Source organism: Falco cherrug, chromosome 11 (assembly GCF_023634085.1).
Source record: "Falco cherrug isolate bFalChe1 chromosome 11, bFalChe1.pri, whole genome shotgun sequence".
Lineage (NCBI taxonomy): Eukaryota > Metazoa > Chordata > Aves > Falconiformes > Falconidae > Falco > Falco cherrug.
The window spans coordinates 17,885,170-17,901,028 of NC_073707.1; the positions used below are offsets into that span (position 1 = coordinate 17,885,170).

Below are 15,859 nucleotides of genomic sequence, written 5' to 3' on the forward strand. Positions count from 1 at the left end.
CTTGGGAAAGGCAGCATGGGTGTCCAGACCCAGCTTGCCCAGCACTTTCATTGCCTCCCCAAGAACATGGGCCCGTGGCAGACCCATCCAGCTGTAGAGGCTGATGTATGGTTGCCTGGGTATATATGCAGACACTGGTTGGGTTGACAGGGTCAGGTAAAGTACCATAGAAACACAGCCAGCTTTGCTTTCTCCCTTCTGGACACATGGGTGGGAATAAGAGAGATGGATGAGCATGCAGAATTTGGCCATTCCTACTTCTAATATGTAGTTTCAATCTTTGGGGTTGTGCTTTTGGCTTGGTTTTATGCTTGTTTGTTTAGATTCTTTCTACCGAGGCAAACAGAGCATTTGTAAAGTGCAGATGCATTTTGAAAAACCACAATAAAATGAAAGAAAATCATAATAATTACAAAGACTGCGTGAAGGTCAAAGATAGAGTTGGTCAAAGTCATCACCCAAACTTGCTCTGTAGTTTTCCTGTGGTGTGTCACGGCTTCTCAGACTTCTGCTGGGCACTGCCAGTCCTGTTTGCTTGATTGTCTTTCTCCATGTCTCAGTCTTTTTTTAGAAGTCCCAAGCTCCCAGCTGCATGAAGAAATAACATAGACAAACTTTAAGACTTCGTATTAAACACAAAGCTGGTTTTGATCCTAAGTTAGGCTGAAGCAATTGGGCAGAGAGATTAAAACCTCCAGGTTTTCTCAAATTTGTCTTGCAGTGCCATTTTTACGATCCTGGTATTTTTACTATTTCTAACTTTTTCTTTGACAATGATTCCAGGAAAAAAGGCAAGCATGAAATTATTGAGAAACTGCAGTTCCCATGGCACTGACGTAGGTGATGTGACTGGAGGACCATAGGAGTAATTTAGCAGCTAGGATGAAAAGATCTACTTAGGAATGTTCAGGCTTTGATACATGGGATTTTGGTTACGATTGAAGTGGTTAGCGGTTGTACAATAAGCTCATGGACAAGGTAACAGTACATTTACATTGTCCTTTATGTTTTTCAGCTCCATTGTTAAGGAAATACAGCAAAGTTCTAACTGCAAGGAGAAATTGGATGAGCGTTTATTGAAATGAGAAGAGTCAGGTTTTATCTGAAAAGTTTTTTATCATTCTGATCAGACCAAATCCATGTCAGAAAGTCATTGGTTATATAAATTATGTCATCTAGTAGCATCTAAAGTTTATGTGGATTGAAAACATGCAATTCAGGGTCTTTTGCCAGGAATTAGAATGATAAGGAGTGCAGAAACTCCTAAGTTTGAATCTCCAAGTAGAGGTGTTTTCTGGCCTGCACCATTCCAAGCAACAATCCACGAATACAGCAATGAATCACTCTCTTTGTGAGGCCTGCACGAGAGAAAAATAATTGAGGAGACCTCTCACCTCCCTCCAGAGATGGAAAGCTGGGGAAAGAGAAGCATAAGGAGACATCCACACAGCAGCCAGAAGCTGGGAAAGAGAGGAAAATGTTGGCACAAATCACAAAAATCAAACTGAGCACTCAGCAAGCAAGATTTTAAGAAGTTAAAACATAAGACTTGCCACCTACCACATGGCTGATGCAGAACTGGGAGGGGAAGCTATTGCAGTGTTGGCTGGCTCTCTGGGGGGAAGGCTGTGTCCTCTCCACCCTGTGTTCACCAGAAAAGCCCCTGCTGTTCGCTCTAGAGGGCTTCACTCATTTCTGGAACATCCTTTGTGCTAATAGAGTTGTCTCTGGCCTGATGCAGTAAAAAGTTGCTTCTTAAAAAAAAAAAAAAAAAAGACAAAACCAAGAAAGAATAAAACCAACAACTAAAACCCACAATAATATGATTTAGAAACAAAACCAGTTTATAGTAGCAGACTGGCTGTTAACCTTTCCTGTACACAGATTGTTCTAATTTATTTTTGGAGTATGGCACTAAGCTCCAGATTTATTCATGAAGGCTCTGAGAAATTTAGTTTCCCTTTATTACAGGACACAAGATCCCACAACTCTCTGATCTTCTTTCCTTTCACTTTCTACCTTAGTTTGAAAGACTTTTTTTTTTTTCTCCTGGCTCCTCTGCTTTGTATTCCTTGGCTTTTTACAGAAATACAACTTCTGTGTGCCAAACTTTTTTCACATAATGTAACTAAATCCATATGTCAAATTCATACAAACGAACATGAATCTCTGGCAGATGCTCTCTCAAAATCTGGCTACCACTTCAATGTTTTTTATCCCATGCAGTTTTTTAAGAGAATTTTGCGCATGCAGCCTGAAGTTTTGGCAATGGGAAGTAAAAGCACCTTCTTTCCTGCTATAGATTTAAAATAATTTCTTAAAGACTTGGATCCCAGTTTTTGCATTTGAAGCACAGTAACCTGGAAATCAGCTGTTCTGTTTTCCTAGTCCTTCCTGTTTTCCAAAGAAAAGCTAAAGATTTGAAGACATTTTAATATATATGGAAACTTAATGTTCCTCTGTCCTAATCCAATTTTTTTGAAGCACAGGTTGGATCAGCAGCTTGTACTTGGTTGCAGATGTTGCTCTGCTACATGAGACTGCTGAAGAGGTGGAAGCAGCGGTTTGCGTGTTGTGTTTGTCCATCACGTTTCAAAGCAACTCATCTTCTGGATCAAAATTAGCTCTGGCAGTTTTTTGCTTTTGGTTTAGACAGAAAAAAGCGCAACAGTGTTAAAGCTTCTGCAACAGTCAAAGTCTATTCCATTTCTTTATCTGAAAACGACCTTTTTGGTTTATGTGCCTGTGAAATGAAGCTGTATTTTCATGCATCCTTGTTCTGTGAACAAACTCTGTCACAAAAGATCAAACACTAAAAGATGTGCGCACAGTGTACTTCTACTGCACTGAACCTAAAAAAAAAAAAAAGCTGTAAAAACTGTCTGAGCTACCAAAAGGAGTTGTGAGGAAGTATGAGTGCTCCCAAAGATATTTAGAAAGAATATGTGTTTATATAGTAAATTAATTTCAAACAAAAGCAATTTATCTTGTCTGGAGATTCACATGGTGTATAATGCAATTGAATTAGAAAAATAAGAACAGGATGCTCCAAAATTCTTACCTATTTAAAAGCTGTGCTAGGCACTTTCTATTTTAGGACAAGATTTAATTACATTCTGCAAAATGCACTGGCAGGACAGTCATCTTCTCACCAACAGGTAACACCAGTTCCAAAAAATGTGCTTTCTCCAATGTAGGAACTATTGCTGCTTAGAAACAAGCATAGTCATTAATCAAAACAAAAAGAGCAAACTGTTATATAAAAGCAATAATTTTACCAGACAACTACTTTGAGTCTGCTTAAAACAGATGATCAGAACATATTACCGAGTTCTTGTTTTATTGTCTCCATAAAAACTTGGAACGATACATGTCTGGTCTAGTAATTCTTTTATTTTTTTTCCAGGCCCAAATATAATGCTCTTCTTCAAGTGGTTGTTTTGTTGGTTTTTTTCTTTTTTTTTCTTTTTAAATCTTTCTGGGGTTTGCAACATTTTTACCTTATTGGTGTCTGGCTTATTACTGAAGTAGTTCAGAAACACACAGTGTCCATTGTGATTACATTGAAGATGCTGGAAAGCAGTGAATACTGACGGGAAGCTTTGCTGGGGGTATTGTTACTAGTAGGTATGTTGCCCATAGTAACCATGGAAATGTTTAGGGTGAGCTGAAGTAGTCTAATGGTAAGTAATAGGGTGAAAGCAAGCAGAAGGAAATTTATGCTGATTCTTAGGGAAAAATAAACTCATGTTGCATCCTGTTATATTACCTAAAAGGTCACGAGGGAACAGCAAGGTGCTTGGAGTCATTTTAGACTGGTTTGGATGAAGACATTTGAGGTTCTCTTGTAGGAAGCTGTTTTCGCAGGAAGAGGGACTCTTTTGATCCTAGATTAATCTCAATGTTAATCGCAAATGTTACAATTTCATGGGCCTTGCTGAGCACTAGCAACTTTCTCAGTTTGAGTATCTCAGTGGCTGGCATGTACCTTTTGAAATCAACACTGGAAATCCCTATTCACTTGTGTTAATAGCACTCCTTGGAAAATATTAACTGAACCAGGAGACATTTCAGAGACTGAGCCACTATCGTGCTGTCCTAGCAAGTATATAAATTAATTAGATCTTTCTTAAGCAGAGGCCTGTATGTGGAGCTAAAGCAGCCAATTTTCTCCTAACTTACGGTAAGTGAAGGAGAGGAAATAATTTAGTCAGAAACCAGAGTCTGAAAAAGAAGTTATTTGGTTAGAAATAATTCAGTAGACATTCAACTCTTTATTGAGTGTTTGTATTCCATTTCAAAGAGGCTGTACAAAAAGGGAGTACAAGAAATGAGTGAATGGAAAAATAAAGTGAAATTCAGATATGGTGTTGTAAGGGAATGTGAGTAAATACAAATGCATTGAAAGCTGGTAGAATGAGGTGAGGCAAAATGTTAATATTGATATACTGCATTTACCCTACATGGGCTACTTATTGGTTCCAGTAAGCTGCTTCTTCCACCTCTGTTACGCTCAATTTGATTTTGCTTATTCACATTTGCTTTCTTGCTATCCCTTTTTTGTAGGGATACATTTTAAAATGAGACACTGGTTTGCTTGTGACTCTTGCTCTGCTAAATAGATGAGGATTTGCAAAACCATATATTTTCCTACTCCTTTATATCGTTACACAGGCTGAAGAAGTATTTTCTAATTTCAATTTCAATTATTTTTAGGCTAAAGCAGTGACTGAACACAGATTATCTCCTCCTGGTCCTCCCACAGGCAGTGTATCAGTGGCAAAAAGAGAATGCTCTAAATTCCTTTATTGTGTAATGATCTTGGTGTCCATTATAACAAAGGTATTATAATAAGTTTTTAAATATTAAAGAACATAAGATTTTCATTGTATTGCAGCTGCACAAATAGAGAATTATAAAAAAGGATTTATAAGGCTTTTCCTCATTTGCTTGATAAAACCACCAGAAACACAAAGAAAAAAAAAAAAGTAAAGAGCTTGCTTGATTCAGTACACATACCAGGATGCCTGGTAAGCTGCTGTAAAAGGCAGTGATCTTTCCTGTGGCATTCTCGTGAACAATACTTTGTGTTGTACCCTGTGTTAGAGAGAAAATCTTTTTATGTTGTTTTGAAAAAGTGAGATGGCAATGAAATAAGTAATTTCTTTGAAGAAGCTGGTAGACTTTTTTGACATTACCTCACTTTTATTATTGTAGAGCTTCCTTCAGATGAACCCATGCAAGTCACTAACACAGAAGTTTCCATCTATGAATCTTTGAGGTTAGTTTATTTACTTTTTATTTATTTACTTATTAATAAGAAGTAGAAGAGAGAAATTATAAATGTGTTACTTTCCAATGCATACTTGCCTGGGTCATAAATAATGCTATATCAAGCTGTTAATTAAAGCAAGTACGTTTTTATGTAATAAGAATAGACTCTGTTGAAATTGATGGGTAGAAAAACTGCCTCCACTTCTCTCTTTGCTGTCATCTTTGCTCAACATTTGGAAACCAATGACCTGACAAGAGTCTCTTAGAAATCCCAGTGTGATATGTAGGAAGCAGCCAAGTGTCACTGCTGGTCTCTGGCTTGTACGGTTTCTTAGATCCCACAGATGTGATTTAGGCAGCTCTGAACCTGGTTTTACACAACACTTGTTGTAAGGAAGCCAAATTGCCCTTTTCTAATGCCTTGAATTCATAAAAGACACAATTGGTATAAAGCCACCTTGAGTCTTCTTAATACCTATTCAACCTTGAGCTAAATACAGCTCACCAAGGCCAAGCTCTCTGACTGTATCTAAAAATGCTACAATGAATAACGTGAAGTCTTTTCTGAAAACTTTTCGATATTATTATCTGGTATATTGTGAAATATTTTTTTATTTGCTGGGATCTGTATAATCCAGATGTGACTGCTCTTCTTTATATTTCCACTTACATACTTTTGGCTTCAAATCTGCTCAAAAATAACATACCGCAGGATAATATGGTGAATAAAAATCATTCTGCCTTTGAACTGTACTGTCAAAAAGTCAGTGAAAAATCACTAGTAGCCTGAGCTCACAAAGATAATAGACTGAGGTTTTCAGTCCACTTGTACTCAGCAAGCTCTGTATTTTTCTCTCAGCTGTGACATTGACTTAAAGTACTCTACAACCATTTGTTCATTACCAAGACATCAAAATAGTTTGTTATTCAAATAAACAAATGTAACAATACATTATTACTGTCAATTCAGCAGCTTCCCAGCCCATTTTTAAATTAACTAGTTTAACAAAGCTTATTTTCTTCCTGAAGAAAACAGCCAGGAAAAAAAAAACCAAACACAAACAAATGAATACACAAATAAAAACAGAAATCCCTCAGTGCTATTTAAAGCTACAGTAGCATTGCATGCATTTACACTCGGAAAGAGATGGAAAATAAAAACACACACTGTAAGACTAGACTTGCTTGACTTAAATCAGAATTCTGAGACTAAAGCAAAATGAATAGTTAGGAGTTTGGTAGATTAAAACTAATGTGTAATTACCTGCACCAAAAAACCATAATTTAGTATTACACCTTTTGAACAGCTTTCCTTATTTTTCTGAATATAATTTGAAAGGATTCCGGCTCTTTTCACGTCTGTGCTGATGGGAGCTCTGCGCAGTAGTATTTCGTTCTGACTTTAGCAGGGTTCTCATGCATTGCTTTGCAATGCTCCTGTTGCCTACCAATCTCCTTCTGGGTCCTGATAAAATGATTTTCACGGGCATCAAAATATTCTTGTCATGAAAATAACATAATATTTAATTAAATGGCATTTGAAGTTTTATTTTTCTCTTGTAGTGTTCCTCCTCTAATTACCTTTCTTCAGTCACCTTTCTTCCTCCTTAGTTACGTAGACATTTCAACCTAAGAAGCCCTGGATGAGCCTCCAGAGGCAGCAGTTGAAATGATTAGTCAGAGGAGCACTGAAAGAACATGCTGTCAAGCAAAGATGGAGAGCCAACCTAGATACTTGTAGCCTGCCAATTCATCTGCCTGTTGTAAACACTCACATAGCTCACACATCTCCAAAGCAAACTGGTTTATGGTTATTTCCCTCAAAGAATCTTTTGAAGAAAAATACACTGTCTTCTTTGATTGTTTCATATGAACAGTCCATTATCTGAGATGGGACAGAATGAAGGGGTGTAAAGCCAATGTATATAATTGCCATTTCCACTCTCCTGGGAGCTCAGAGTCAGTGTTGGGTAGGCTTAACGACTCCGCTCAGCCTTGCTGTTGCCTTGGTAAAGAAGCCAGTAGTGGCTACACAAACTCAGAGTTTGGAGGTGCTTGGAAAGTGTAGATATTCCGTGCACTACTGATTAGTCATTGTCAATGGTGTTCCCATTCCTTCTCATACTAAGAATTTCTGCAAGACTAGGAAATAAGCTGTATTTCATTGCTGTTTATATTTGGATGGGTTTTTTTTTCATCCTAAAGATTAGGAGATGAAGCATTTCTGCATTAAAATTAATTTCTGTATACATATATACTATTGCATGTGCTATTTTTTCTTATTAGAGGAATTAACATCTAGTACTGAAAAATACCATAAACTCTAAAAATTAGAGGCCACTAAAAACATAGTAATAAAAAGGACATAAATCAGTTTTAAAATAACAATAGGTTTTCTAGCTGAGCTGTTTATTACTGTTCATATTAAAATTTTATGAGAGAATAAAAATGTCAGTTATTTCTGTGCATCTGACCATCAAATTGCAAATTTGCCCATTAATTAAAATAATGAAGTTCAAAGCAAACACTCGTGTCTGAATGACCAAACCATCTAAAATTTCAAAATACTTGAAATTCATGACACGGAAAACAATACATTTCAAACAAGTTTATACAAAGTTAATACATCTCAATGTAAGTAGGTTAAGAATGATCAACTATTTGATTACAAATTATCTTCAATAAGAAATATGCGTTGTTAGCTTAATTTATAACAAGGCTTCCACAGAAATACACTTTATTCAGAGTAATTCCATCTCTTGAATAACAAGTATAACATGTACCTGTGGTATAAAATCATTGCTAGTAAAAGCTGCTGCATTGGGTCTGGCTGAGCCCCACAGCAGCCCCCGTAGTGCTGTGCTTGTATCGGTAGCTGGGACGGTGGTGGTGACACACCAGGGTCTGGCTGCTGCTGAGCAGTGCTCACACAGCATCAGGGCTGCTCACCAGTAGGCTGGGGGTGGGCAAGGTCTTGGGAGGGGACACAGCCAGGGCAGCTGGCCCAAATTGACCAAGGGGATGTTCCATAGCATTCGACGTCTGCTCAGCAGTAAAAGCTAAGAGAAAGGAGGAGGAAGGGGGGGGCATTTGTTATTTATGATGTTTGTCTTCCGGAGACACTGCTATGTGTACTGAAGTCCTTCTTCCTGGGAAGTGGCCGAACATTGCCTGCTGATGGGGAGTAGAGAATAACATCTTTTGTCTTCCTTGGCTTCTGTGCGTGTCTTGACCCACAAGGTTTTTTCATCTTACATTCTCTCCCACCCCCGTTTCTCCACTTCTGCTGAGGAGGGGAGTGAGTGGTAGAGCAGCTTGGTGGGCACCTGGCATCCAGCCAAGGTCAACCCACCACTGTTGCTAATGACAAAAAAAACCCCAAACAAATAAAGTAGCAATAAGTAATGGTACTAGGTCAGTTCTACAACTCAGTTTGGGTGAGAAGGTATACTTACTGTAAAAGTACAAATTATGATTTCCACAGAAGTGGAAAACTAAGACTAAATACTCAAGTTTGCTATGTTCAGTAGTTTTGCTGAGTTCAGCCATCTTTTGATGCACAAGATCTCCTGCAAAATTATATTTTTTGGTCTTAAGTGTTGCAGTTTTAGCTGTCCTGAGTTTTCATTTGAGTCTGCGAATTTAAAAGCCTAAAATTGAAATACATAAGGCTGGTTTTCACATCAAAATACGGAAGGGGGAGTTTCACATGGTTTCAACATGAAACCATAAATTCGAGCTGTTTTTCCTAAGCCTGATACCAAGGCAGCTGTAAGAATCTGAAACCTGTGATGTAATTCACGCCATATCCACTTCTTTTTGAAACTAGGTAAGTTTTCAGTAATATTCCATTTATTATATGCTTTCTCTAATATTCAGCCTCTGGCCTTGTTCTTGCTAAAACACCCTGTTGTCGCAAACCTCCAGTTTGTGATGACTCACCCCTCCCAGATGTCTTTGTTAAATGATGACAGTGTTGCTGAGTTTTTATTCTTTGCTTCATGACATAATAATGATAAATAGTTGCTACCTGAGATGCAAATTCTTTTATGAGTCTAAGATAAGTGATCAGAAGCTCAGACTAAGTAATCCCTCTGTGACCTTAGGCAAGATACTTCAGCTCTCTACAGCTAACATTCTTATCTGTGAAATGTGAGTGGCACCAATTCATTTATTACCTAAAAAGAAAGCAACAGTAAACCTTTTTGCTTCTAGCATTATGATAATGCACACCTGACAGGCGTTACTGTTCACAGGGAAAAAAATAAATTAGTACCACGTAAGATTAAGCAATTACTCTGTATAGGTCCCAGTGTTTTATACCCAGACACAAATATTTCAACCTTTGAGTACATATGTCGAGATTTTGGGGTTTGTTTTTACTTTAAGACAACCAAACAAAACAGTCGTTTTTCTGTTCGTTACTGAACCTGCTATGTAGAGCTCAATTTCTGAGTGCTTTGCATTCATTTTGCTTGGTGGAGGGAATAAAGAACTGAGTCCCCAAAGTCTGTCGAGAGCTCTTTGTCAACATGTCCTTTAACATGTCTTCAGGAAAACTGCAGATTCCACAACCTGCCCCTTTCCACCTCACTGCGAAATTTCACAGGGATAGCACCATGAATGGGCTGCAGCCAGCTGTACAGAGTGCTTGTTTCCTGAGGTCTGAACCTGATGAATATATTTTGCTTAACAATGCTGTTATGATGTAACATTGGCATTTCAGTTAGCAACCTTTACACCCTTCAGAAAACTGGGTGTTGGTAAACACACAGTAGGCACAGATATCTTTTATGACTGTAAGCAGGGAGAATGATAACAGCCATAGTGTCTAGTTTGGTTTTAATTTTTACTGTCATTGCCAGTCTTGAGTATTAAAACTGTAAACCATTTTTCACTGCCTTGCTTTAAGGGGTTGAATTAACTTTTCTTTCTCTTCTAAACTGCTCAGAAATACAGTTATTTCTTTTTCTCATGGTTTATGACTTTGAAATGTTTTGTTTGTTTGTTTGTTTTTTAAATAGCATCACTTACTGTGGTATTAGACTTCCTCTAACCCACAGCTTGTCTCCATCTTATCTTGCAGACTCACAGGAAAGTTCCTCCTCTCTCAGGCACACCTCATCTCAGTACAGGTAACTACTTCCTAACTGCTTGCTGCTATGCCATTAATAAACTGCATTATTGTGCTTCCACCCATTTGCAAGTCACAATACACCAAATACACATAGAATACACCAATTAATTCAACTCACAATTTCTTCTGTAAAGGATTAGAATTGTTCAGGACGAAACATGTCTATGTGGCACACCTAAACCTCGCCATACCTTCACATTGGGCTTTCAACATAGTATAGAGATGTCTAAGGCTCTTGCAGTATAGTTATAAAATAAGCGTGGCTCAGCCCTTACATTTTTCTTTAAAAGATATCTGCAGAGGTATAATTATAGCTAGACAATATTTATTTTTTTTTTTTATTCTGACTAGTTGCCAAATTTAAACATAGCTTCAGAATATTCTGCATTACAGCAAGATTTCTGTACTGTGTTAGCTGGAAGGATACGTATTTACAAGACCTTATCTGTGCAGGTGAGACTGGTGCAAACTATTAAGATCTTTCCTTCTGCTCCCTGCGCTTTTGTTTCCAGAGGCAATAAATCCAGGCCCACGCAGGCTCCAACTTTGCCTCCCTGGTCTGATTCCTGATCTGGATAATTAGTAGCCTGAGATTCACCAAAGCACACAAAACACCCTGAGAAAAATACACAGTTATTTGAATTTTGAACTTGCATGTGCTTTGGTAAAAAGGAAATCCCTGAAGGAATCTAATTAAACTCACAGGCTTATAGAATAGTAGCATTTAAAGTTCAACTTTCTTTGTTTTTCTTTATAAACTGGGCTTCAGTTTGGGGGATTTGGTTTCCATGAAATCCAGAAAAAGACAAGATTTCCATTGTATTACTCTGCTATTGCAATATAATGCCATCCATCATAGACAAAAAAGATGATGGTATGATGTTTCTCTGTTTGGGTGCGATGATACTCAATACGCTTTTTGGAGAGCTGTATGGTCAAAGTCAGAGAAACCAGAGCTTTTCATCTGACCTTTCTCATGTCCTTTGTGGAACTGTGATAAAATGGGAAAATGACTGCTAGGTCTGTAAGCTTTTCTTAAGGCAGATAAAGGGACGTTGAATTTCTGGTATCAGGTTGCCAGCATCTTGAAGAACAAGAAATCATTTAAAAGTTGACACAGTTTGAGTCTTTTATGTAAATTCAGATATGCTCTAAGTAAATTTTGAGTGCCCTGAAATCAGTGAGGTAAAACACTTTTATGAAAAGTTTCAGTGATGATTTTACTGTTATCTAAAGGGATAACTTTATTTCAAGTATTTTCTCATCCCCTGTCATGAGTGTGGAAGCACTGCTGCCCAAAAAGAGGGAGCACGTTGGAGAGGGCTGCAATTAGCAGCTTTTCCATCCTGCTTCGGGCTGCCTTGTTTTCAGTTCATCACAGCTTGCAGGCAGAAAATGGCCTGCAGGTTGTAAGATTGTTACAGTCACTAGATTTAGCCTGCTTTGTATAAAAGAAAGCATAATGCAGGATTCAGTGAAAAGGCAGACAAATGGCTTTGCTTCTTGAGCTTTCCTTTTTAAAACTTACAGAGTAACGATGCCCTGAGCATACTGAAGAGCCTTGGACATACAGACTGCTAGATTTCTTTGAAGTTTTTTATTGCTGAGCTTGTTCTGCCTCGGTCTGATTCATCTGCCTGGGTCTGATCTCGCCCGTGACTGATCTGGATCACAGAACCAGAAAAATGTCTTTGCCCTCAGGGTGAGTTAGGAGAATCTGTATTATGCAGCAGATTTCCCTTCCCTCTCCTGTCCCCTCAGTATTTGAGCCAATAGGTGGAGAAAATACCAGTATGTTTGCTGTTTCATAGCTGGCTTGCATATTAGAATCTCACCTTTCCTCGTAGCCTTTATATGCATGTTAAATGATTGAAAACTCTCACAGAAAAAAGTGAGGTATTTTACACGTATGTTTCAGGGCATGATACATAGGTCCCTCACCATTTTTTTACATTAGCTGATGGAGTTGCAAGGATGGGAGACAATAAACCCTATCAAAAATAGGGTCCTGTCCCATGTACTGAGGCACAATGAGAAAGAAATATCAGAAGGCAGTATAAGAAAAATGTAGAAGAGTTGCATACACTTGTAAATCAGCAGTGTGACAGTTAACCAGCACTAAAAGCTGCTCACTTTAATAATGATGTCTTGAAAATACATAATTAGGCACAATAGTCTAGAGATGCACTTTTTCCACAGCATCAGGCTTAAGATGAGCATTTAACACACAGATATACTTCCATCAAAAATGATGACTTGAGCATAGTTTTAATATTTTTTTTCAGGAAAAATATAAACAGGAGTAAATCCCCTAGCCTTTAAGTGCTTCTGAGGTTCTTTTCTTTGTCAGTCTAGTGTAAGCTAAAAGACTAGAAAGGAATTTGACATTGTGTTTTTTAAAGCAGTATAGAATTTTCCCAAGTATTAATATTTATTAAAGCAAATTTAGCATCTAACTGAAAAACCAAATCTATTTCACAGTGCAATACTATGACTTTATATCCTCTTCTCTGGAGTAAGCTAAGGCTTCCTACGAAGTGATGCAGGAACTAATTTGCTTATCAATCTCTGGAGCACAGACAAGCAGTATTTAATCTATATTTCTTAGCATTATTTTAAAGATTATTGTTAAATTATATCATCTTCATGCTGCTGAATGGCATTGGGTATGCCTCTACCTTGGGAGTAGGCACAGGTGATTAAAATTGTCTTCTGTTCCTCCACCCTCCCTCCCTCCCTCCCTTTCTCTCACGGTGCATCCATGTTGTTGCATTTACCAGTGTTGATATTTTACTGGTTTTAAGGGTTAACCACACTGGCAGCTTCTTGTAGATTCTACAACAGCAGAATATGAAGGAGAGGAACTGCACAAACCCTCCCATGTCTCTTTAATATGGATGTTTCCTATAACTTCGGAGTAGCATTAACCTCCAATCTGCTTATCATGAAGAAAACATGATGACTTCTTAAAGCCCAGATACCAATGTCTCTGCTTCTGGAGTTCACTGGTGCTCAAGATGATGGGAATTCATTCCTGTGCAAATCCAGTAATGTTGGTAAGTTTGTGGTTCAAGTCAGTGCAAAATGTCATTAACCCATTCATACTGATTTACTGGTTAGATAGCACATACAAATTGCTATGAGAAGGCGGAGCGTTGGCTGTGTAACAGGACGACAGACTAGGTTTTTGACCGTGTTACAATGTAGTTGAGACCTAATATCTGAAGTTTCACATCAAGTCTTCTGAGCAATGTGGACAACAGACAGTGTATAAGCAAACAAATGGCTTGATAAGTTTTGTATCATGGGTAGAAAACAGAAAGGAATAGACTGTATCCATTATATTATGAGCAAACAATGTGTATTTGTGTTGTGGGTTTTAGCGTTACTCTGGCTTTTTTTTTTTTTTTTTAGTATGCATTTTTGCTTGCTGTGGATATTGAGGATATATATTAATGGACTTTTAATCTGTCCTTCGCTGTTGTAACCACTGCTTTGCCCAGAATATTTTCTCACAATATCCTAAATACACTGCTCCCTTTTTCTTTAGCAGGATATATCAGGGAGAAAGCCCATAGTGAATAAAACGTAATAACTATTGATATGCTACTGAATAAAAATAATTCAGTATCTATACAGCACGTCTTGTAATCATAGGCAGACATAAAGAAGTTGTAAAAATTTAATTAAACCAGTTATATTATTGTAATCCTTCAAACTCAAATGCAGAAGGGAAAGAGTAATACTAAAACTGCTAAACCACATACTAGGAGATTCACAGACATTTATAATCTAATGCAAGAAAATAAATAAGATCAAGACTAGTTTTATGTTGAACTAAGTCAAAGGTTATAAAGCAAGTGTCCAAATTAGGTTCTCCCTGAATAAAGGTATGTTTTACCAGAGAAAAAACATGGAAAAAAATGACTTTGCAATTTGCTATGGTCAGCTATATGCATATGGGAAGCACCTGTAGCTGGTTTAGGAATGTTCTGATTAGAAATATAGGGATGTGAAAGATAATTCAACTGAGTTTTTGCTTCCTCAGTCTATTCCTCTGCTGGGTTTAGTTCGAGCACAACAGAGCTCTAAGCCCAGAGCACATCAGAGCGTGATATTTCTGATCGCTCAGAACACCAAGCCCATAAAATATTCATAAAACCTTTGCAATTTGAATTGGCCTTTCAAGTAATAAAAAAATACATCAAAGTAATACAATAAATGAGGAGGTCCCTCTACTACATGTGATATAAAGCATTAGGATTTCTTTTAAATATTTGATTATTGAAAAGTAAATGAGGCTTTTTCTGCAACAATTAGGGGATTGCATACAGTATGAAACAGTAACAAGAAAGATACTGTATTATTGTTAATGGCTCTATTTTTTACCATCTAAACTAATGAGCATCTTTGATCTTCTCTGATTTCTTCATGCTTCATGGTTTCCATCATTGTCAAAAGCCCATTTTTTCATTTTTCTTGTGAATAATCTACATAATGCAAATTGACTGTTTATGGAGCTCAGTGAGTATTCCACCAGCAAGGAGAAAGGACATCATTTGATAAAAGCAGATGTATCATTGAGACAGCTACAAAATTAGGTAATTTTAACGGAGAGCAGATATTTTATTTTTTCCTGCCAGTCGGGATTTAAACAAAGGAATCATCCCACATTTGGCAGATAATTTTTCCTCTCAAAGGGAAAATATAACACTGAGTAAAAAGAGTTAACGTATCCTTTTTCTCAGATAGTTTTACTCTGAACATTTTCTACTGCCTGTTTCATGAAAAGGCTAAAATATCTGAACAACTGTAACAATTATTGTTCCAGGCATATAAGCAATGTTCATGTCATCATTTTATGAGTTCATTTTTTATTTAACTTTCCAGAATTTTACATCGCTAGTTTCTGGGTTTGGTCCTCACACAGCAGACACCAATGTAGGAGGACATCTGCCACCTTCCGTATTGCTAGTGTATGAGTTTGAATAAACTTGTTTGAAGCATTGATGTTGGATATTAAAATATATATAAGGGTTTAATTCTACAATGTCCCCTAAATTTGAAGGCCTTTCTTAATTTTAATGGTATTGAGTGACTACCTCAAGTCTACCTACATGGAAGTTTTACAGGATTTATTATTAGACATCTTTCCAGAAGGAACAAAAGAGAATAATTTTAGAGAGCTTTAATTACAAATGTGTATGTATTTAACACAGCGTGGGTATATTTGATTGATTCTGTTACAAATAAAAATTATGATCTAAAAACTACCTCCTTAGTCATAAATAGGTATCACTGGTGTGGCAGATTCTGGAGAAGAGAAAATCCTGCACATGAGTATACAGGACCTGATTCTTACTGTATTTGTGCCCAGCACAATTTTCATTGACCTCAGAGGATTTACATCAGTGAGGATGACATGAGAACAAAAACAATAAAGAGGGT

General features: G+C 37.3%; 2 long non-coding RNA genes across 2 annotated transcripts in view; one reads left to right on the forward strand and one right to left on the reverse strand.

Annotated features, from left to right (window-relative positions):
• The window catches only part of LOC129737064 (uncharacterized), a 376,497-nt gene that overhangs the window by 336,452 nt on the left and 24,186 nt on the right, over positions 1-15,859 (forward strand). Inside the window, exons 14-17 of the long non-coding RNA XR_008734486.1 lie at positions 1,016-4,842; positions 5,218-5,281; positions 10,361-10,409; positions 13,234-13,467. This is a non-coding gene — a long non-coding RNA (uncharacterized LOC129737064). The remainder of the gene's footprint in view (positions 1-1,015; positions 4,843-5,217; positions 5,282-10,360; positions 10,410-13,233; positions 13,468-15,859) is intronic.
• On the reverse strand, positions 1,649-8,564 carry LOC114017083 (uncharacterized). The gene is made up of 3 exons (XR_003561935.2): positions 8,058-8,564; positions 5,020-5,097; positions 1,649-1,754 (listed from the first exon to the last, which is right to left on the reverse strand). It is a non-coding gene; the product is annotated as an uncharacterized LOC114017083 (long non-coding RNA).